This window comes from Cetorhinus maximus, chromosome 14 (assembly GCF_964194155.1).
Source record: "Cetorhinus maximus chromosome 14, sCetMax3.hap1.1, whole genome shotgun sequence".
Taxonomy (NCBI): Eukaryota; Metazoa; Chordata; class Chondrichthyes; order Lamniformes; family Cetorhinidae; genus Cetorhinus; species Cetorhinus maximus.
In genome coordinates, this window is record NC_135892.1 from 100889588 (window position 1) to 100914779 (window position 25192).

Consider the following 25192-nt stretch of genomic DNA (forward strand, 5'->3'; position numbering starts at 1 on the left):
ACGCTATGGAGACCCTGGCCCAGCAGAACATGGAGGTGTGTGCAGATGTGCACTCCATTGCAGGGGCATTGGTTGAGTTCCTGTAGTGGCAACGCGAGAGGGAAAAGGGGCACCTAGATGTCCCTCCAGGTGCTGCTTCCCCTCAAGGAGTCAGGCCAGGGCCCCCGGGCACCCAAAGGGAGGAGAAGTGGCAGCTGGGCATCCCTGGGTCATAAAACCATAGAACCATAGAAAAGTTACAGCACAGAAGGAGGCCATTCGGCCCATATCGTCCATGCCAGCCCGAGGACACCTAGGTGCCCTTTCTAATCCCACCTTCCTGCACCCGGCCCATTGTCCTGCAGCTTACAGCATTTAAGGTGCAGATCCAGGTACTTTTTAAAGGAGTTTAGAGTTTCTGCCTCTACCACCAACTTGGGCAGGGAATTCCAGACACCCACTACCCTCTGCGTAAAAAAGTTCTTCCTCATGTCCCCCCTGCACCTTCTGCCACTTATCTTGAATCTATGTCCCCTGGTTCTAGAATTCTCCACCAAGGGAAACAATTTTATCCTGTCCACTCTATCCATTCCCCACATAATTTTGTACACCTCAATCAATTCACCTCTCAGCCTTCTTTGTTCTAAGGAAAATATCCCCAACCTATCCAATCTCTCTTCGTAGCTACACTTTTCTAACCCTGGCAACATTCTTGTAAACCTCCTCTGCACTCTCTCCAGAGCTATTACGTCCTTCCTGTAATGTGGTGACCAGAACTCCACACAATATTCCAGTTGTGGCCTCACCAGTGTTTTATACAATTCCAACATTATATCCTTACTTTTATATTCTATACCTCTGCCAATGAAGGAGAGCATTCCATATGCCTTCTTTACAACCCTGTCTACTTGAACTGCTGCCTTCAGGGACCTGTGTACTTGTACACCAAGATCTCTCACTTCATCTACCCCTCTTAGTATATTCCCATTTATTTTGTAATCCCTGTAACTGTTTGACCTCCCTAAATGTATGACCTCACATTTCTCTATGTTAAAATCCATTTGCCACTTTACCACCCACTCCACCAACCCATCTATATCATTTTGGAGGTTATGGCTATCTTCTACACTATCGTTTTGGAGATTATGGCTATCCTCCACACTATCCACTACCTGGCCAATCCTCGTGTCATCCGGAAATTTCCCAAATATGCCCCCCACATTCACGTCCAAAGCATTAATATATAACACAAACAGCAAGGGTCCCAACACCGAGCCCTGTGGAACACCACTTGAGACAACTTACCATTCGCAAGGGCATCCATCGGCCATTACCCTTTGTTTCCTGTTACAAAGCCAACCTTTTATCCAATTTGCCACATTCCCCTGAATCCCATGGGCTTTTACTTTCCTGACCAATCTGCCATCTGGGACCTTGTCAAAGGCCTTGCTAAAATCCATATACACAACATCCACTGCACTATCTTCATCAACCCTTCTTGTCATTTCCTCAAAGAATTCAATCAAATTTGTGAGGCAAGGCCTTCCTTTAACAAATCCATGCTGACCATCCCTGACTAGTCCATGCCTTTCCACATGACAGTTAATCCTATCTCTCAGGATTGATTCTACTAATTTGCTCACCACCGATGTAAGACTAACTGGCCTATGATTGTTTGACATTTCCTTTGATCCCTTTTTAAACAATGGAACCACTCTGGAATCTCAGAGGCTGTCCTCTTCCTCCGAGTCCCCTTTACCTGTGAGCCCCTCAACCTCGTCCTCTGTCACCACAGAGGGAGCAGCTGGCCAACGAGTGATTCTGGAGGGAGAAGTGTGTGTGTGGCAGGGCCTTTCACAGCCTCGTGCAAGCACTCTCCCATGCACACGGATCCTTCATGTATCATACTCACCTCAATGTCCTGAGCATTTTGAATGCTGCCTGCTGGGATTCGCTTTCAGTTGTCCATCTGAGCTGACCTGCATCTCCGCCCACCCAATGATCACACTCCCATGCAGCACCTGATCTTGCCCACCACAACTTCCGCTTCACTTTCGATTTGGACAGCATGGTCTGGATTCGCTTTTTTGAAAGCTCCCCTGTCTTTTCCCCTCCCCCAGTCACCCATTTCCTTTCCCCATCACAGTTGACGCCCCCCACCCGCAATCACCTTCCACGTCCCCTCTGTGACCTACCAGCCACAACACTTTTCCTTTGGAGATATCCAGGTGAACGTGCATGTTCCCTTCCTTCCCAAAAATCCCACCCCATCTACATTCAGCTCTCCAACCTCCTCCTTCCCAACCCCAGGGTCTATATCTGCCTCCAGGTTTTTTCTTATTCATTCACAGGATGTGGGCTTCGCTGGCTGGGCCAACATTTATTGCCCATCCCTAATTGCCCTTGAGAAGGTGGTGGTGAGCTGCCTTCTTGAACAACTGCGGCCCATGTGGTGCAGGTACACCCACAGTGCTGTTAGGGAGGAGGAAGAGATTTTGACCCAGTGACAGTGAAAGAACGGCGATATATTTCCAAGTCAGGGTGGTGGGTGATTTGGAGTGGAGCTTTCGAGTGGTGGTGTTCCCATGTGTCTGCTGCCCTTGTCCTTCTAGATGATAGTGGTCGTGGATTTGGCAGGTGTTGTCGAAGGAGCCTTGGTGAATTCCTGCAGTGCATCTTGTAGATGGTACACACTGCTGCTACTGTGTGTTGGTGGTGGAGGGAGTGAATGTTTGTGGATGTGGTGCCAATCAAGTGGGCTTCTTTGTCCTGGACGGTGTCAAGCTTCTTGAATATTGTGGGAGTTGCACTTATTCAGGCAAGTGTATTCCATCACATTCTACTAACCACCCTCGCCATCCCTTCTGCTGCTACTGTTGAACCCTCACCTTCCCAACCCACTGCCTCACTCTGTCCTCATTCATTTTTACCATTCACTCGTTCCACCCCCACTCTCAGTTCACATCCTCAGGAGGCAGTCATGGACTCATCAGTGCCCTCCCTTGCTCGTTCACCTTGCTATCTCCCCATCCAGGCCCCTTAACACTTGGAAAATCTTCTCTCCTTGGAACCCCTTTCCCCCTTTTGAAACCCCCTCCCCTTGGAACACCTTCTCCCCTTGGAACCACTCCCCCACCCCCCCCCCGGGACCCCTTCTCCCCTTGGAACCCCTTTCCCCTTGGAACCCCTCCCCCCCAACCTTGGTCCTCTACAGCCACCATACTCCACCCCCACTTGGTCCTTCCCCCTTCCTGACTCCTTCCTCCACCCTTGCTTCTTTCTCCAGCCTTACTCCCTCCTCTCTCCGCAATCCTTCCTCCCCACGGTCTCCCTCCCCTCTCTGCACTCCTTCCCCACTCCAAACTCCTTCTTTTACACCTTCCACCCCCCTTACACTTACCTCCCCAGTCGCCGCCTTTTCCCCGTTATCCCCTCCTCCTGTACTCCCTCCCCTTCCCAACCACCCCCTGACATCTTCATTCCTCCTCCCAACCTCACCCCATCCTGACACCTTCATTCACACCCCCACCAACCTCACCCCATCCTGACACCTTCATTCTCCCCCTCCCTCAACCTCTCCCCATCCTGACATCTTCATTCCTCCTCCCAACCTCTCCCCATCCTGACACCTTCATTCCCCCCTCCTAACCCCACCCCATCCTGACACCCCTTCCTCTCCCAGTCGATCCTAGACCTTCCCCTCCCAATCTCCAATACATCTTCCTCTCCCAAACACAGCTGGACTTCCTCTCCAACCCTTCAAACATCATGCTTTGTGAACAGACCCTCAGCGGTGACATTCCAGCTTCCGTGAGCTGCTTCACAGCAGAGCCATGTCCATGGGAATCTGCCCAGAATGCCTTGGACGTTCCTCCAGTTTGCCGTTGGTGTCAGGCACCAGCATCTTCTGCTCCTCAGACGTCCGTGATGTGAGCAAGGCCCTGGCGGTAAGTCCCGACTTCTGCAGGCCGCACTTGGCGACGTGGGTGGACGATCCAGCGTGGGGGGTGGGGCTGGCCTTATAATGATACGCTGATGTATTACAATGAGGTTCCCGAAATCCGATGGCGGGAAATGCAGCCCGCCATTGACGAGGCTAAGCAAACAATCACACACTGGTTTCAGAACGTCGTGAAACCGAAATTTGGCCTTCTCTCCATATTGCCCACTCATGCCGCCGAGCTCACCTGACGCCAGTGGATACGGACAATTCTTCCCATTACCGTCTGCTCCTCCCAAGCACGCTACACTTACAGTGCATCATGTCTCAGGGTTACTCATCTACTATCATCCAAAATGTTATTTTCTGAAAGAACTCTTTCTAATTTGCATTTAGCAAAATCAATACCCACTACTTTCACTGTCACCCTAGGGAGCCTGTTCTACAGGCTGATCACAGACTCATTCATGGGAATAATGGCCTCAATTTTAACACCCACCACCTCAAACCCCTCCACACCTACAGCAAAGAGCAGGAAAGGGTTGAGTGAAGGCTTCGAAAACTGCCATTGGTGCCGCAGCATCATTTTAATGTCAGTGGAGGGCCAGTCCAAGCTGTCTGTTGTCCAGCAATAGGAACACAACACAGAAATCTTTGAAATTCTTTACTCCAGAGAGCTGGAGAATCTGAGACATAGAATATATTCAAGCCCAAGATAGATTTGTCAATTATATTGGAGTCTAGGCTTATGGGGAACAGATAAGGCTTGAGGCCAAGATTATTTAATTGAATGGCAGTGCAGCTCAAGGGGCTGTACAACTTACTCCTGCTCCTACATCTTAGATTCTTATGTCCTTATTAAGCTGCTGGCCAGAAGAGCCCCTGGTATGTTTTACAACGTTGCTTGCCTTCAAATTCTTTGTGGTCCAGAAAACCTCACACTCCATCCCACAGGCCTCACAAGGAGTCCTCAGGCCTCCCCAAACTCAGAATGCCCCATGATCTTCAGGGAAGCCTCAACCCCAGCACTTCCCGCAATCTTCCCAGGGAAAAAGGGCCTGACCTGCCCCTCTTGCCATGTTGCGAGGGAATCCCCTCCACACAATGACTTCCAGGAACTGTTCCTGTGGAATATGTTGGAAGAAGCAATACTGCAACAGACAATATGGTATCTTGGATTATTCATATTGCTGAAAAGGCTAACAGTGTTAGCTATGATTCCTTGCTGGAGCAGCACCTGCTGAACAATCCTGAGCGTACTAATAGCTACACTAACAGCCAATTTAGAATAATCAGTCAAGCTCATAAAGTGGCTCATTTACACTTGCTAGAAGTAACATACATTCATAGGCAGGGACCCGCTCCTGCAAACTAAAGTAATATTGTTGCACCATTTTTAAATTACCCAGGAGCTTAGGGAGCCTATAGTTCCTTGCTGCTTTCTCCATGGCAATGCTTCAGCCAATCAGAGTCGACTTGCCAACTAATCAGAATCCTCTTCTCCTGTAGTATAAGTTGTTGTGATGCTTTGAAATTTGGCATTCTTGGGTTTGTCCTGATGAGTGCAAGACGAAAAGCTTCAGCAACATGTCTCTCTTTTCAGCAATAGTCAAGTTCTCTACTACCAAGTGACTGTTTGATCAACTATTCATAACACATATGAAATAATATTTTTGAGGACCTTTATAACTCTTAACCAGTCTAACATCTTTTTGGTCATGGCTTTATTGGTGTAAGGACGGAAAAGCAAAGCTTGCTTTCTTCTGGATATCTTGCTTTATCCTCGTTTATGGTGTGAGGGAATATGAAAAGGAGAGGTCAGAGGGATGGTGAAAAAGCTGTCATACAAACACCATATATAGACAAACAAGACAAAAATGAAGAGGGAGCACAGAGGGAATGATAACCCAGGATATTCATGCAAAAGCCAATTTTAGGATCATGACAGAAAGTTGCAAATTACAAAACTGCATGCTTAATTAGTGGGACTCAAAATATTTTAGAGCAAATGAGCAATAACCTGCCCCAGCAGAGAGCAACAATGAAGATTAATGTGGAGATAACGTAAAAGATTCAAAATGCTCATGAGAGAAAATTGAAGATTACACAGATATAAATTTAGATAGTTATAAGCAAATGGCATTGTAGCGGTGGAACTATTGTATAGTGTTGGGTCATTTACAATAGCACAGAGGCTGAAGAGCAGACGTAGGGATTGTACAATCTAATCACCATGAACATGCAGAATGCTGATTTAGCCTTTTGGAGAAAAGTCACTTTCAAATAGAGAAAGAGAATGAGAACTAATGATTAAGTACGTTGATCACCTAAGAAGATAATAGAAGATATGAGACATGATGGAAGTTGATGGAGGACAATCGACTAATGATTTGCAGCATGGTACTTATAAACTTGTACTGCTAAGAAAAATTGTTATACTGAACTAGTGATGGAGAGTGAATTTTTCCACAGAAGATAGCTTGTGACAATAGCGCAAAACCAATGTTCCACCTTCTCAACAGAAGTGATAACCATGGGGATCTTTGCCAGAGGTTGAGACTGAGCAATGGCCTCTTTTGCTGGTGAGACAACTTAAGGACATAAGCTGATAAAAAAAAACTGGAGCAGGAATCAGCCATCAGTCCTTCAAGCTTGCTCCACCATTCAATTAGATCATGTTAGGCCTTCAACCTCAACTCCACTTTTGGGTCTGATCCCCATATTCCTTTATTCCCTTAATCCCCAAAAATCTATTGGTCTCAGTCTTGGATATATTCAGCGACTGGGTTTTCACAACTCTTTGGGGTAGAAAATTCCAAAAACTTGTAACCCGTTGAGTGAAAACGTTTTTCCTCATCCTTGTCCTAAATGGTCAACCCCTTATCCTAAGACCATGACCCCTAGTTCTAGACTCTCCAGCCATGGGAAAGAGTCTCTGAGCATCTATCCTCTAAGAATTTTATATATTTCAACAAAATCAACTCTCATGCTTCTAAACTCCAGAAAATATCTCTACTCAATCTCCCCTCGTAGGACATTTTCTCATCCCAAGAATACTTTTGTACCCATTGTTTTCATCCATTTGGCCCATCAAACTGTGCCAATTGGTGCTTGGGACTTACTAAATTTGCCCTTCATAATCTTCCACCAGGGACTTTTCACAGGAGGTGTACAATGAGCTGCCGATGGTGGCATTAATTAAAAAATGATCAACAAGGGCTTAAATAAGACCTTAGAAGGCATGGAGGTTAAAGTTTGTGGAAGATTATTCCTGTCCTTAATTGTTTTGGGGAAGAAAGGAGTTAGCAAAAGGGGCACGTTGGGGTGTATACAGTTAGAGCTGTTGGTTGTAAACTCTTCAATCATGATCACTTTGGGGCTTGGTGACCTCTTGTTACCGACGCATGAGCGAGAGGGAATAGTCTTTCCCTGTTCACTCTAACGGAACTTCCCAGGATTTTAAAATATTTCTCATTTAAATCTCCTCTTAGCCTTCTCTATTTCAATGGAAATGGTGCCAATATCTAAAATCTCTCCTCACAACTGTAAATTCCCATTCTAATTCTAGACTCTCCAGTCAGTGGAATTTGCCTCCCAGCATCTATCCTGTCAAGCAGTCCATGTCCAAATGCAGCAAGGCCTGGACAATATCCAGGTTTGGGCCGACAAGTGGCAAATAACATTTGCGTCACACAAGTGTCAGGAAATGACCATCTCCAACAAGAGAGAATCTAACCATCACCCCTTGATGTTCAATGGCATTACATCTCTGAATCCCCACTATCAACATCCTGGGGGTTACCGTTGACCAGAAACTTAACTGGACCAGCTATATAAATACAGGGGCTACAAGAGCAGGTTAGAGGCTAGGAATCTTGTGATGAATAACTCAACTCATGACTCCCCAAAGCCTGTCCACCATCTACAAAGCACAAGTCAGGAGGGTGATGGAATATTCCCCACTTGCCTGGATGAGTGCAGATCCCACAACGCTCAAGAAGCTTGACATTGTCCAGGACAAAGCAGCCCGGTTCTTTGGCAGCACATCCACAAACATTCACTCCCTCCACCACCGATGCACAGTAGCAGCAGTGTGTACCATCTACAAGGTGCACTGCAGGAATTCACCAAGGCTCCTTCGACAGCACCTTCCAAACCCACAACCACTACCATCTAAAAGGACAAGGGCAGCAAATAGGTGGGAACACCACCACCTGGGAAGTTCCCCTCCAAGCCACTCACCATCCTGACTTGGAAATATATCGCTGTTCCTTCACTGTGGCTGGGTCAAAATCCTGGAACTCCCATCCTAACAGCACTGTGGATGTACCTACACCACATGGACTGCAGCAGTTCAAGGAGGCAGCTCAGCACCACCATCTCAAGGGAAACTAAAGGTGGGCAGTAAATGCTGGCCCAGCCAGCGAGGCCCACATCCAGTGAATGAATAAGTAAAAAGCCCACTAAAAATGTTTTCACATTTCAAGGAGATCATTCTCATTCTTCTAAAGCCCAGAGAAATTAGGCTCATTCTACTCAATCTCTCCTCCTAGGACAATCCTCTTAGCCAGGAAACAACCTAGTGAACCTTTGTTGTCCCTCCTCTAAGGTAAGTGTATCCTTCCACTGGTAGGGAGATCAAAGTGGTACACAGTCCTCCAGGTGTGACCTCACCAAAGTCCAATATAATTGCAGCAAGACACCCATATTGTTACATTACATCCCCCTCGCAATAAAACATATCATTTGCCTTCATAATTGCTTTCTGTAACTGGATATGAACTTTCTGTCATTCATCATTGATGGACAAGCATACCCAAATCGCTTTGTACCACATCATTTGTGGGTCTCTCACCTCTTAAAAAGTATTCTGTTTCTCCATTCTTCCTCCCAACGTGGGTAATTCCATGCTTCCCCACGAGATACTCCATCTGCCAAACCTCTTGCCCAACCACTTACCCGATTCCCCTCACAGATCTGTATTGTCAGCAATACACTCGGCCCCTTCATCCAACTCATTGTTATAGGTGGCAAACAGCTAAGGCCCGGGCACTGATGTTTGCTGTGCTCCAATTGATACCCCCCTGCCAACCTGAAAATGTTCCTTTTATTCCTATTCCCATGAGCCCCTGGAGGATCTCTCCTCCCTATTGCACAAAGAGCTTTCATGCCACGGATGGGTCAGTGATTTCAAATTTGTTACTTCAGCCTTTGGGACTCACGTGTCAATGCTCTACCAGTCTGAATCCAATCTACAAAGGTTGAATTGGACAGTTGTTTTGGAAGTATTTTGCCCTCCTTTCTCGCTGTTCAACCAACTATGTTGGAATATTCAATATTGTTCTGTGTCTCTCCCAAAGTGACAGGCGTTATCATATGCCCCATCCTGGCCATTGGCTCCCCAAGAATATTGTGCAGAGATCTCGCAGGCAGTCAGCATATCTACTCTTTCAACTTGGCACTTACTTAGAAGCAGCATGTGTTACAATTCCAGGACAAAGCAGCCTGCTTGATTGGCACCCCATCCACAAACTTTCACTCCGTCCACCACCGATGCACAGCAGCAGCAGTGTGTACCATCTACAAGATGCATAGCAGGAACTCACCGAGGCACCTTAGACAGCACCTTGCAAACCCACGACGGCTACCATCTAGAAAGACAAGGGCAGCAGACACATGGGAACACCACCACCTGGAAGTTCCCCTCCAAGCCACACACAATCCTGACTTGGGAATATATTACCGTTCCTTCACTGTCGCTGGGTCATAATCCTGGAACACCCTTCCTAACAGCACTGTGGGTGCACCTACACCACACAGACTGCAGCAGCTCAAGAAGGCAGCTCACCACTACCTTCTCAGGGGCAATCAGTGATGGGCAATAAATGCTGGCCTAGCCAGCGATGCCCATACCCCATAAATGAATTTTAAAAAACATGGTGAGGTTTATAAATTATTGGCCTAGATTTTCCACTCAGCGGCAATGTTGGGTGCATTGTCCCTGCCCAAGAAGATTCTCCCAACCACTGCCTATTTCCTCCAGGATCTTCTGATCCCGGCTGACACAGAATTGGGCAGCTCAGTGTCTCCTGTCTAACTCCAGCGGGCGAAGTAGAGTCAGGGGAAGGAGGGAACACATCCCTTTTTGCAGCAGTAGCTGCCGTATTTTAGTAAGTATTTAAAAGTCCAGTCTTTTAATGAATGAGTGGGAGTTAATGAATGGACGAATGGATGAATGGGTGAATCAATGAATGGGTAGGTGGGTGAAGTGGGTATGTGGGTACATGGGTGAGGTGGAGAGAGGGTATCAGGTAGGTGGATGAGTGGGTAGGTGGCTGAGTGGATATGGAAGTGAGTGGGTAGTCAGGCTGGTGGGTAGGCGGGTGGTTGGAGGTGTGGCGGGTGGTCGGTGGGTAGTTGGGTGAGGGGAAGGCGTGTGGTCAGAAGGCAGTCAGTTGACTGGAGGTTGTTGGTTCAGATCAAGGGGTTAGTAGGATGGAGGAGTAGTTGGGTCGAGTCGGGGTGGTCAAGGTAGTCAGGTTGGGTTGGGGGTAGTCAGGTTAGGGGATAGACTGGTTTGGTCAGGGTGTAGTCGAGTTATTGGGGGGTAGGGCTGGTTGGGTTAAGTGGGGGTTAGTTGGTTGGGGAGATAGTCAGGTGGTCAGAGAGGATGATTGTAGGAGTTGATTGTGGAGATATCAGATGTTAGACTAGGTTTTACACTGTCTAACATTATTTTTTTAATTTTCAGCGCAAGTACTGTTATGACCGCAGCCAATGTTATTCGCTGAGCAAGCCAAATCCCAGAGGGAAACTTATCCTATTGATCATAACTTTTTTTTGTATTTTGAAAATGAGGGAAAACTACTGATCCCAGAAGCATAGAATCCCAGTAACACTTTTAGGATTTTAAAATTAAAAGACTTACTAACGAGAAGAAAAAAACCTTAAATATGCAAGATTAAAATTATACAGTTTTACAAAACATTCCCCAAAAAACCCATTTGGTCAGAACACACAAGTAAACTACTTGGCAACAGCTCCCTTATAGATTTTTAACCATAAAAATCCAGTAATATCACCCAAGGCAAACCTGCAGTCACCTTAGTAAAGGTATACCACATGACTTCTATTCTATTCAAAAGGAAAGGAACAGGCTGCTCTCTGAAAACAAAGACTTCTCTGGCTTGAAACTGGATTGCTGCTTCAAATTCACAACTTTCCTCAGCACAGAGCTGGTCTCAGGACATCTCCCCCAAACAGCCACCTCTACTCAACTAAACATCTTCCCTTAAATATCCTCTCCCACTTTTATCTAAGCACCTCTCTGAACTCCTTTTTTACCAAAATATAAAAACCTGTCATGTTTTCCTATTGCCTCCACTTTCGGGTAAAATAAAATTTAATAACCTCCCTTTGTTTACTTATGAAACCTTTGCAAGTTGTAAAAGTTCTTTGTCACTTCTAAACTTCCTTTGAAATTTAACAGCCAAAAAGTCAAGTTCCTACTTATCTTATAATGCAGATTTCAAACCCAACCAATTTAGTTATACATTCGACTTGACCATAACCTCTCATTACAAGTGCATAGATCTAGCTCATTTATCTTTCATCTCTCTGCTCCCACAGTCTTTACTAACCTTCCTCCAGTTTAATTACACACACACACAGACTCACAGCCTTCTTACAGAGCGTGATGAGTGATAAGTCTAAAGGAAAATGTCCCTTTCTATAGTTTAAAGTATAAGTTGCCTAAGAAAAAGAAAATAGTGTTTAGCCAATAGTATTTTTTAGTCATTTGTTACAGTAAAAGTTTTAAAACCTAAAATCATGTTTTGTCATCTTTCAGCTAATAACTGGAAGACTGAGCCTCTTTAAAAATTATTGGTCTCTGTGGAGATCTTAACATATGCTTAATTCATTAATCCATCTTAATTTATAAGGCACAAAGATAATATTCCCATTTGAGTATTTCATTGCACATGCTATGATACAATTACAAGTGAAGCACTTCACCTTTATCAGGCAGTCAGCACTTCAATTAATGCACACATCAGAAAGACAAATAGTAGGGTTAGAGCCAATTCTGCAATGTTGGTATAAGTGCTGCACACGACTGCATCATGCAAGTCACCTCATTCCTTGGTAAGGAGGAGAGCAGAGTTCAGCAAATATTCCAAACCTGCCTCATTCTCTCTTCCATACAGCCGTTCAGAATGGAGGGCTAAAACCTGGACCACACTCCAGCTAATATAGACACTATCACAAAGAGGAACAATCTGTGGGATTTGGAGCCACTTTTAAGAAGAAACAGCAAGTGAACCACGCAGAACAATTTCCACATAAACTTAAATTTTTAATATTTTTTACTTTTTCAAATATTTATCCACATTCCATTTAAAAGCTGTGATGAATCAATCATGCTCCCACCATGGCTTCTGGTGCAGTGTTCCATGTTGTGAAAGCACTTTTTCTGAGACAGTTTCCTCCAGCATTAATCTTCTGGTCGCTGTCTCTCACTGGAGCTTGATGGGACAACTCTTACTTATTCTGACCTTCTTAGCTCTCTTTCTGGTCGATCATCCTCCCACTCTTCAACTAGTATGTGACTCAATCCTCCATCCATACAGTTGAACACATCGAAGGAAAGTTCCTTCTGTACTTGGGTGGCTGCTATGTCGCATTTAGTAACTGTGACAGCCCTGTCCACAGTGGCAAGACTTAAAACTGCAAGAGATGAAGCCAGCATTCGGAGCAATTAAAAGATCGCAGGAATTGCCACAAGGGTCACTTAAATGCTACTGACAATCCAACAAGATATACACCATAAATTCTTGGAACTACTAGGAATTGTGAGAGAGGACACCTAGAACATTGGCCATAAAGTTCCTCAGCATGAACGCACGCTACTAAACCCAAAACACTTTCAAGAAGGTTGCCTCCACTAATCTCTGGATTCGTCATAAAAACTACTTCCAGACTATATTCAATGCTTCTTTTCTGAAGCATTACAGACAGCAAACTGTTAGGTGAAAGCAAGCACAAGAGAATGAATATAACCTTACTGCCTCATTGTCCCTTCTGTGCAACAAAAGGCAGCATCCCAGTAAATTGATTTTGGCAAAGATTTCTAAAATTCCAGATATTGAATGTGATTCGCATGATAAGGTTGGACATTTACTTGCTTATCATTTGTGACAAAGGCAAGCTCAGATGCAAGTGGCCAAATTTCATTCTTCTTAAGGGTCAGTGATTTCAAATTTGTTACTATGGCCTTTGGGACTCACAAGCCAATGCTCTACCAATCTGAATCTGATCTACAAAAGTTGATTTGGACAGCTGCTTTGGTGGTATTTTACCTTCCTTTCTCGCTGTTCAACCAACTATATTGGAATATTAAACTCAGTTAAAGTAAGTGTGCGGCGGTCAAAGCTTTTATGCCATAATTCTAGGACCCTTATGAGAACTGTAGTTTTCATCCCTTTCTTCTCTCCGTCTCCTCCCCCCTACTTTAAAATCAGTATGGGAAAAAAGCAGGAGTGTCAAACACTTAGGACATCCTGAAGAGGGAACCTTGTCTTGAAGATAGTTCCCCATGAAAGGTCAAAGCCACAGCCTTCAGCCCTGCAACAGATTAAGTTCCCAAGCCCCTTCCCTGCCTCAGGCTGAACCAGGTTATTTGCAACCTTGGTATCCTATTTGACCCTGAGCTAAGCTCCTGATCCCATATTCTGTCCATCACCAAGATTGTTGACTTCCACCTCCATAATATTTCCCATCTCTGGTCCTGCCTCAACCCTTCTGCTGCTGAAAGCCTCACCCATGTTTCTATCCATCCTCCAACCCTACAACCCTCCACAAGCTCTGCGTTCCTCCAATTCTGGCTACTTGAGCATCCCTGTCAATTTGCCTCCACCATTAGCTGCCTGGTTCCTAAGCTCTGGCATTCCTTCCCTAAATCTCTCCCCTTCTCCAACCCTCTCATCATTGAAAATGCTCCTTAAAACCTACCTCTTTGATCAAGATTTTAGTCACTTCCCCCAATGTCTCCTTCTTTGGCTTATTGTCAAATTCTTTTGTCTGATTACACTACTGCAAAGTGCCTTTGGTTTTACTACATTCATGGTGTTATACAAATGTAAGTTGAAGTAGATGAATCCATAACAAAAACAAAAATTGTTTCAGGTTTCCAGCATGAGCAGTAGTTTGCTTTTTTCTTAAATTAATCCATAGCTGTAATGTGACTTATGAGCATTCTCCCATAAAGGAATCATGGATGACAAATTTCATCATGACCTCCAATGTGCCAGCCCGGCTTTCAGCCAAATGGGGTAAAAAGCATTGGAGGACCAGGATCTCAAACCTGAGACTAAGGTCACAGTTTAACAGGCAACAGTGATCCCCGGATTCTTATATGCTTCAGGGACAACCTAGAGCAGGCAGTTCAAAAGCACTGGAGAAGTACCCCCAGCAAGCTCTCCCAAATCCAGTGGAATGAAAGGTGGCCCAACAGCAGCATCCTCTCTCAAGCCAACTTGCCCAGCATCGAGAAACTAACATGAACATTCAAACATATGAATTAGGAGCAGGAGTAGGATGCTCAGGCCCCTGAAGCCTGCTTCGCCATTCAATAAGATCATGACTGATCGGATTGTAACTTCAACTCAGCATCCCCACCTACCCCCAATAATGTTTCACCCCCTTGCTTATCAAGAATCCACCTAGCTCTGCCTTAAAAATGTTCACCGCCTTTTGAGGAAGAGAGCTCCAAAGACACACGACCCCCTGAGGGAAAAAAAACTCACCTCATCTGTCTTAAATGGACAACACCTTATTTTTAAACAGTGACCCCCTAGTTCTAGATTCTCTCAAATGAGTTCTAATCATTCAAAACCAGCTTCATTGAGCAGGACATGCCACTTGGATGCCTGACCACCAGACTCCCGAAGGGACAGTTCTACTTGGAACTAAGTTACGGCAAGAGGATCACAGCACCTTAAGAATGTCCCCAGAGCACCCCTGAAGAGGTCAAACATCCCCGCTTATTCATGGGTGACCCCAGCCTTTGCCTGAGCAAAATGGAAAAGGTTTATCTGGGAAGGTACCAAACACATGGACAGACTGGGTTGGGCATGTGCAGAGGGGAAGTTGAGATATCGGAGGCAGCACACATAATACCAAACAACCAATCAACCCAACCTTCAAGCACCACTTGCCCCGCATGTAGCAGAGTCTGCAGATCACGCATTGGACTCAGCAGCCATCTCCGAATCCATTGAACAGGAGCGGAAGCAAGTCACCTTTGATCCCAAGGGACTTCCTAAGTGAGCAATAAAGGAATCAGTCTTCTTCAATTGAAGGTTTCTAACAGGGATTTGCATGATTCCCATGCGGTGTTTTCCAGAAGAACATTAAAGTGATAAAAGCGAAAAACTGCGGATGCTGGAAATCCAAAACAAAAATAAAAATACCTGGAAAAACTCAGCAGGTCTGACAGCATCTGTGGAGAGGAACACAGTTAACGTTTCGAGTTCGTATGACTCTTCAACAGAACTAAGGAAAAATAGAAAAGAGGTGAAATATAAGCTGGTTTAAGGGGGGAGGGGTGGGATAGGTAGAGCTGGATAGAGGGCCAGTGATAGGTGGAGATAGCCAAAAGATGTCATAGACAAAAGGACAAAGAGGTGTTGAAGGTGGTGGTATTATCTCAGGAATGTGCTAATAGGTGACGTTAAGGGTAGAAAGCAGGACGAGCAAGGTACAGATAGCCCTAGTGGGGGTGGGGTGGGGGGAAGGGATCGAAATAGGCTAAAAGTTAGAGATAAAACAATGGATGGAAATACATTTTAAAATAATGGAAATAGGTGGGAAAAGAAAAATCTATATAAATTATTGGAAAAAAGGGCGATCGGAAAGGGGGTGGGGATGGAGGAGAGAGTTCATGATCTAAAATTGTTGAACTCAATATTCAGTCCGGAAGGCTGTAAAGTGCCTAGTTGGAGATGGGATGCTGTTCCTCCATTAAAGCGGATGTGCTTAGCTGGTGATATAGTATTGGACTCAGTGGGAAAGGTAACCCTTCCCACTACTCCTCCTCATCCCAGAACCCTGACCCTAACCCCTGCCCCTATATTACGGACTCCGCTCAGGAAACCTTTGAGTGATCTCTTGGTAAATTGTTCTGGATGTTTATACCGGGTAAGCAGCAGCTTTTGCCTTAGACTTGTAAAAAAGGGTTTTTGTTTGGAAATGCATGAAAGATGACAGGTCCGATTTACTGCACTGGAGAAGTTAGTTAAATACACATTAGAGTAGTTCGTGGCTTTACACCTTCAAGTAATTGATGTGGATATCTTTACATCCCCGGGGTATATTACATGTCAATAAAAGAATTTGTAAAGCAATTTTAATTACTGATGAATCTCTACCAATTTCCGGTGTGATCTGATCTTCATACACCACTATGCATTTAGAAGCACAGCAGATAATCCAGAGTTGCTCAGAAAATCCAATCCATATCCATGAAAATGCCTTTTTCTTGTGATTCTCTTCACTTTCTTCTTTCAACACTTTCTCCGCCCATTTGACATCTGCTACAGTCGTTTTGCAGCCATCACCTGAAGATACAAACATACAAAAACAGCAGGCAGGAAAAAAACCGGCTTGTCTTTATTCTTTCATGGGATGTGGGTGTTACCGGGAAGGCCAGCATTTATTGTCCATCCCTAATTGCCCTTAAACAGAGTGGCATGCTCAACCATTTCAGCGGGCAGTTAAAAGTCAACCACCTTGCTGTAGGTTTGGAGTCACATTTAGGCCAGACCAGGTAAGGCCAGCAGATTTCCTTCTCTAAAGGACATTAGTGAATCAGCTGGGCTTTTATGACACCGGTTCTGTTGTCAATGTTTTGCAATTCCAGATTATTAAGTAAATTCACATTCCACCAGCTGCCATAGTGGGGTTTGAACTCACATCCCCAGAACATTAGGTGGACTTCTATATTACTGGTCCAGTGACATTATCATTACACCACCATCACCCCCTGATACAGTCGATTAAGTCTCCCCCTACACACCTCGAGTGTTAGCACATCATAACTAAACACCCACTGAACCACCACATACTCTCTCCTCCTTCAAAGCCACATAATCTCCCACAAGAGGAAGAAAAATATCAGGGAGAAAAGATTTTGGAAGAACAACAGCTTGCATTTGTACAGCGCCTTCAATTTGGTAAACTGTCCCAAGGTACTCCACTGTCATTTTATCAAAGAACATTTGACAACCACCAAATCTTCCCCTCCTCCCCCCAACCCCGCCCCCCCACATGTAGCGATCTGGCCCTAAGGCCAATAGTGTCAGCTGACTGGCTATATGTTGGAACCTAGTCACCAGTTTGTTGGACCCTGTTTGCACGCTTGTTGTAAGGGGTGGCCGATTTGGTGCTGATGATAAAGTTGAGTGGCAGACACTTCATAGGTATAAACTTTGCGTTTATTTACAAAGATACTCAGCAGCAACTAAACATGTGCTTATATTTCAAACTCTATCTCTATACTCTGCTGTTTCTAACTTCTGACTACAGACTACTAACTACAGAGGTAGCCCGCCTAGGATCCAATCTATTATTGAATACTAAGGTCATGTGATTTTCCATTGTAACATTCCTCTTAAAGGTATATTACACATCAGATGACCACATTACACCACTATAGGAGGAGGGCATCACGGCCAAGCCTAATGATGTCTTCACCCAAATTTTGCACATGTGCAATGGTGACGATGAGGAGTGGAAACCAACAACAACAACTTATATTCATATAGCACCTTTAACGTAATAAAACACCCTAAGGCACTTCACAGAGCATATAAAATAAAGTATATCACCAAGCCGCATGAGGGGATATTAGGTCAGATGACAAAAAGTTTGATCAAAGCGCTAGGCTTTAAGAAGTGTCTTAAAGGAGCAAAGTGAGGTAGAGAGTCAGAAAGGTTTAGGAAGGGGGTTCCAGAGGTTGGGGCCGAGGCAATGGAAGGCACAACTGCCAATAGTGGAATGATTAAACTTAGGGATGCTCAAAAGGCCAGGACCACAGGAGCACAAATAGCTCGGGGGGGTTATGAATTTGGAGGAGGTTACAGAGATGGGCAGGAGTGAGGCCATGGAGGGATTTGAAACCAAGGGATGACAATTCTAAAAGCACGTGTTGCTTCCTCAGGTGCCCTGCGGGCATAGGAGTGATGGGCGAGTGGGACTTGCTGCAAGTTAGGGTCGAATGTAGAGGGTAGGAGACTGGCCAGGGATGTGTTGGAATGATGGCAACAAAGGTGAGGGTTTCCGCAACAGAGAAGCTGAGGCAAGGCCAGAGTCGGGCGATACCATGCAGTTGAAAATAGCGGTCAAGTAATGGCACAGGTGTGGTGGGGTTGGCCAAGACTGTGAACAGTCTGGTTCAGCCCCAGGCAATAAGGGAAAAAAATACTCTGGAAATTTCCTCTCTGATCCCCTCAGGCGATCAAAACCAGACAAGGAGAACACATTGATAACAAGTGCTATCAACAAACATTCTTGCCATCTATAATTTGAACTATTTTGGTTTTGTAATAACTATGATCCTATTAGCAATTTTATGAGTGAAGTGTGTAAGATTGTCCTACCCGCCTTGAAACATTCTTACTCTGCTGTGGAAAATGAAAAATATCACTAAAATTCTTTAATTAAAGGTGGACATCTGATAGACTCACCTGGTTGGATTTTTTTTGACTCAGGTTGTTAATGTACAAACCTAACACTTCCACTAAAATGATAATCAACTCTTTGAATCATCCACCAAATAAAGTAGTCCAATCATATTATAAGTGTTCAAACTGTATTTGAATGCTGAGTTGAGTCAACTGGCATACTTGAGTTTTACTTCAGTTATTAATATTTACAAGGAGATTGCTTATGTTAAGTCAAAGGGTAGGTTATTTAATGAAGCTTGAAGTACTTTTTTATTCATTCATGGGATGTGGGTGTCTCTGGCTAGGCCAGCATTTATTGCCCATCCCTAATTGCCCTTGTTCAGGAGCGTTTAAGAGTTGACCACATTGCTGTAAGGGCCTGGAGTCATATGAAGGCCAGACCAGGTAAGGACAGCAGATTCCTTTCCTAAAGGGCATTAGTTAACCAGATGGGGTTTTATGACAATCGGCAATGGTTTCATGGTCATCATCAGACTTTTAATTCCAGATTTTTTTTATTGAATTCAAGTTTCACCATCTGCCATGGCAGGATTTGAACCCAGGTCCCTAGAGCATTGCCCTGGGTCTCTGAATGCTACTGGGTAGTGTGCAATGTGTCACTCTATTGCTAAGGTGAAACTGTCCCATTACACAGTTGTTTCTTGCTGTCTGCCTATCATCCCGTTTATCAGTAGGACTGGGTCAGCAGGAAGAGAAAGTTGTTAAAAACACCTACTTGAGGTCCACCCAACTTGATGAGCAAATGGAATTTGCAAAAGGTGGCCCCAGCTCCCATCCAAAACCAATGGTCAACTTATTAACATATTTAAGTTGGGCTCCAAAGGATATATTTATGAGCTCAATGCAATTTTGGACTTTGACCAGGTAGAACAGGTAGTCCATTGGAACTGAGCTCCAAACCATTGGTTTTTTCAATGGACCACTGCAGACTCCACAAAAAGGAAACGGCTTTTCCGGAAAACCATGATCCTCATCCTGGCTGCCCTAACATCTCCCATCTCACCATCAAGTCATCCATGCTTGTCTGGGAATACTCCCTCCTCCTCCGAAAGGAAATTTACAGCTCAGTTCCACAGAGGAGCTGTCAGGTTCCCTGCTCCCCAATCACCAAGCTTTGTTTAGCGCTGGCAGCTCACTGCACAATAAAAAAGGCCCAACCACGCAAATGGTTCAAACCTCCCACCAACATCACCGCCCGGAGGGAGTGAATGCTGTGCTCAATGGTTGCAGAATACTGAAGGATGTTTGTTATTGAGTAAGTACAAGTGGAGGTCAATCAGAGTTTAATTGCTGCATTAGATAGAGCTTCTTAACGTCAGGCCCCAGGTCAATGACACCTTTGTCTTTTATTCCCAATAAATTTATATCCGTAAGGAAGTGCAATCTGGTGTTTGACATTTAGCATGTGATGAATGTGCTAAATGTCAGCCAACTATTTGATATTTATCGTCTGCTCATCACGACCTTGGTACAGCTATCACTGAAAAAAATAAAACAAGTATTACTTCCAAAATATTACTTCCAAGATGTGTTATTATGTAAGATTAATAGGCAATTTTTTATGATAGCTGAAGTTTCTGACCTCACGGCCATTGTTTTTTTTTCGATCAGCTTGCTTTTAGAGCAAGAAGGATATATCACAGTGCGCAAACTGAAAATCCTATTGCGGGGTTAAACTTACCGAACAGCCTTAGTTGACATTGCAACCCCTGCTGGCATTGTTTTGACTGCACTTGACAGAAATTATAAACTCAATCTACCCAGTTTGTCCCAAAGCGACTTGAAATGAATAACTAACGCTCCATCCCTACAACCCTCCAAGATCTTTGCACTCCTGCAATTCTCATCTCTTGCCCGGCATGGAAGGTTCTGCCATTGGAAATCATCTCTTCAGCTCCATACACCCTAAGCCAGTGCTTCCCAATCTATTTTCCGATATGATCCCGTTGTAACAATTGAGGCAGAATTTTTACTTTCCGTGGGCGGGCATGCGCCCGACCCGAATGGGTGTAAAATCGCACGAGATGACATCGGGCAATTGTCCTGACATCGCCGTGCATTTGTGTGATGTTTCGCGCGACAGTCGGGAGTGCGCCCGTCGACGGTTAAGCAGGCAATTAAGCCCATTTACGGAGCAATTGTCAGCAATTTGTCCTGGCCCATCCAACCATACGGTTGGCGGATGGTCCAATGGGCCAGGCGGCCTTTACATTTTTGATGAAAGCTCATCCAAGGGTGGGATAAAATCTCTGTTAGGAAGTGAAGTAAGAAGAAATATCTGGGGACAGCATTTTTCTGAGGTATGCTTTCCGGTGCTCGATTGTGCTGTGTGGACATTTGTTGCCGCTTTTTTTTTGTGCTTTGTTTTATTATTTGGAGGTCTGCAGCTCCCTGAAGCTCCTCTTCCTGCCCCCAGCTGGCCAGCCAGTGTGAAACCACAGTCGGGGTGGAGGGGGCATTCCCCATCCACTCCCAGGCCCTTGCACTTGATCGCACTTGCCCAGGGAAAAATTCAGGCCTTGAAAATTACCGTGACCCCAGACACCAACAAAAACAAAACAGCAAATAATAAGACCACTGAGTCTTAGAGGTTTTTTTTTAACAAAGCTAAATTAAACATTTATTAATAACATAAATTATTTTAAGCATATACATACGTCTACAAATTACTACTATGATAATTCCTAAATCCCCTAATTAATCTAGCTCCCAGTTGCACCTCCGTTAAGGCAACAGTGAAACAACATAGGTTTCAACAGACCCTGGTAAAACACACAATACCTTGGACAGTGATATTTAAAATGAATTCTCTTAGCTTCGGTTCCTGGAACCAGAAGCTTTGTATATAGAGTCTGGTGGCTTTCCACACTTGTTAGATCTTAGAATTCCTTCTTTTTACACTTAACCTTATCTCCTTTATACAGGTTTCTCCCTTTTTAATGTAAATCCCATTGCCCCAATATGTCTTTGCAACTTTACTTTTTCCATAATATAAATCTTTCATAGCACTCATATTATTAGTAATCTTTGGGAAAAATAAACACACTGTTTGGCTGAGCCTCTGTTGGCTAGATGACACACCTTACCATCTCTTTGAAATTCATTACTCTGGTTTATCTAAAAATGCAAACACTCTTCACGCCCCATATTCTAAAACCTCAGCCATGTTTACGTATTTAGCATTTTCAAACTAGTTTCTCTTCTGATACATAAAGCACCCAGGCTAGGTGTCTGCAATTCAATTAAAACCCACCCACACACACATACACACACACACACACACCTATACACAGAAACTAATCCAAATCCCACTATTAACCTACATTTACAATAAATTATAATCACATTAGGAAAATTATTATATTTTCATGACACATCATTATTAAAGTTTATGTATTATTGAACACCATATATAAACATCATATGAATATGAAAATATGTGTTTTTAAGCACTTTGTAATTTTTATTATTTTATGTACTCACCAATCCATTATTTCATTTGAGCTACTCTAACTCATGGGCCTTGGCCAGGAAGCAGAGAAAGAGCAGGTTAAGTGTCTTGGGGTTGCCGATGTTGGTGCGCAGGTAATTCCGCAGTGCCAAGGTGATGGGATTGAGCTCAGACAAGCTGCAGCTCAGCATTAGAAGCATCATTTCCAGGGCCATGGTCGGGGCCAGTTTTTATGAGGCAATTGGAGCATTTCCAAACTGAGACAGAACATAACATGCGACAGTTACGGGTCACTTAAGTTTCAGCCTAGCTCTCCATATTCCCTGAGGACAGAAGACTCATTGAAGTGGCCACGGAAAGCAGTCCACGGCCAGAGAGAGAGACCGAGGCCCAGGCAGCATCTGGCAGGAGGGCAGCCTTGGAGGCGATGGAATTCACGACCCTATGCACTGTTCTTGTGACCCAAACTGGGGTCGCAACATACAGCTTGGGAACCTGTCCAAACCTCTGCACCTCTCCACCATTCTCTCTTACCCTTTAAGGCACTCGGTAAAACTTAACTCTTTGCCCAAGTGTTCAGTTATTTCCCTAATATCTCTTTAGGTGGTTCAGTGTAAAATTTTATTGATAACGCTCCTGTGAAGCGTATATTGAAATTTTACTGCATTAAAGGTGCTATATAAATGCAGGTTTTTGTTGCTGGGTGCCCGACCCTGAAGAAGTTCAGAGGAATGTGAGCAAAAGATGGGAGGAAATTAACATACCCATAGTATGGTCCCGAAGAAAGTTCAACAGGTCTAATGATTTTTTTTTTATTCATTCACGGGATGTGGGCTTCACTGGCTAGGCCGGCATTTATTGCACATCCCTAATTACCCTTGAGAAGGTGGTGGTGAGCCGCCTTCTTGGACTGCTGCAGTCCAAGTGGCGTAGGTACACTCACAGTGCTGTTAGAAAGGGAATTCCAGGATTTTGACCCAGTGACAGTGAATGAACAGTGAGATATTTCCAAGTCAGGATGGTGAGTGGCTTGGAGGGGAACTTCCAGGTGGTGGTGTTCCCATCTATCTGCTGCCCTTGTCCTTCTGGGTTTGGAAGGTGCTGTCTAAGGAGCCTTGGTGAAGTCCCACAGTTCATCTTGCAGATAGTACACACTGCTGCTACTGTGCATTGGTGGTGGAGGGAGCGAAAGGTTGTGGATGTACTACAGTGATACGAACAACCTTAATCGGCATAACCAGTCCTTATCCTGAACGTCCCCAGAATATTATGAGTAGAAAGGCAGAGCAAATAGTTACCAACCTCAGTATAATCTCCACAGGCAAAATGTCTTCTTACAAAATTGCCAAAGGTTTTACAAGTTCTCATATCTGCCAATAAAGCAGCAAACAGGGTGGAAACCTTGGAATAATACTTTATTTCCCAAGTCTGGATTCCAGTATCTGAAGAGTCTGCCACATACTAAAATATTTGGCGTAAGCCCCCACAATTAAATGCTCAAAAGATTTCTTATCTAATGCTGACAAAGATTCTTAAAGTTATTGCACTTGTGAACAGACAGGAATGTAAGCTCCCATATCCCTCGTTTCTCATGCTGTGTTCGACGTTTTGTCCAACTGTGGTTCTTAGTCTATGAAGATGCTTTGTGTTGAGAGCAGAACATTAGACAATGGGTCTGCACATCAAACAGAGCTCCAATGATCTCACTCTTGTCTAGTTGTAACCTAAAGCAAGACAAATAATATTCTAGTTCCAGCTGACATATTAATTACATAGAATCTGCAGCACAGGAGCAGGCCATTCAGCCCATCTGGCCTATGCTAGCATTTATGCTCCACACAGGCCTCCTCCCACCTCTCTTCATCCAACCCTGCTAGCATTACCTTCTGTTCCTTTTTCTCTCATGTGTTTAAGCTGTCTTTCCCGTGACGGTCGTCAACCTGAGCAAAATATCAGGCACAAGTAACACTTCAAGGAGAGCCAGCTGGTGCAATTCCACGGTATCTGTGCCTGACATGATCATTTCCCCTGTTGTTCAGCTGATAGAGTCACAAAGGTTACCTTTTCCCATTTCTTTCCCTGTGGGAGGAATACAAGAATGGGTTAAACACTGAAGATCGCAATATTTATTTTTGAACCATTTTTTGATATTGGAGCTTGCTGATTTTATTTGTGATAATGATAATAATCTAGCACCTTGCTAATGTCACCCATATCTGATATGTACGCTGACTGCTTTCAAAGCACATTCCTCCTCGTTACATGGAGGCACTGCTGCCAAAGACCCTCATAGGGACTGTCTAATGAGTATTTCTACCAACGTCTGTTTGCAGACACAAAGCCCTGCAGGGAAATTCAATAAGGATGAAAATATTAAATGGTAAGGACGTGATAAGCGCGGGATATTACTTCAAATTAAGGCAGAAAAGCAGGTCCATTTGGATATAAATTTAGATTTGTGAGGAATAGTTTCAAAAGCAATATTAGGAATAAGAATCATTACTCAATGCATAATAATAATCTGCCAGGCATGATGTCAGAGGCAGGGACATTCAAAATGCAGCTGGCTGCTATACAGATAGAGTTGGAATAGTAGAGGAATATTCTCATATAACCTAAAGTGGTCTAATTGATCCCCCCGAACAATTCGGATGAAGAGCCACATCCAAATTGCTGATCTACGGAGAAAGAATTTGTGCTTGCCTCGCGCCTTGAAGCATGTACTTGGGGCACCCCAAAGTACTTCCCAAAAAATTACTACCACTGTGGATAGTCAATCAATACACTGCCAGTTCCCACAAACAGCGAAGCAAGATTAATAATCAAAAAGCGAAATGCAGTGGATGCTGGAAATCTCGGATAAAAACAGAAAATGGTCGGAAAAACACTCAGTCGGTCAGTCGGCCTCTGTGGAGAGTGATAGTGAGGCAACATTTCAGGATGATGACCTTTCATCAGAACTGAGGGGTGTCAGCAACAAATAGCTTTCAAATAAATTGAGAGCAAAGTAATAGGTTGGAGGGCAGGACAGTTTAAACGACCAAACAGGAAACAAATGCAAAGTGAAAAGGGGTGTTA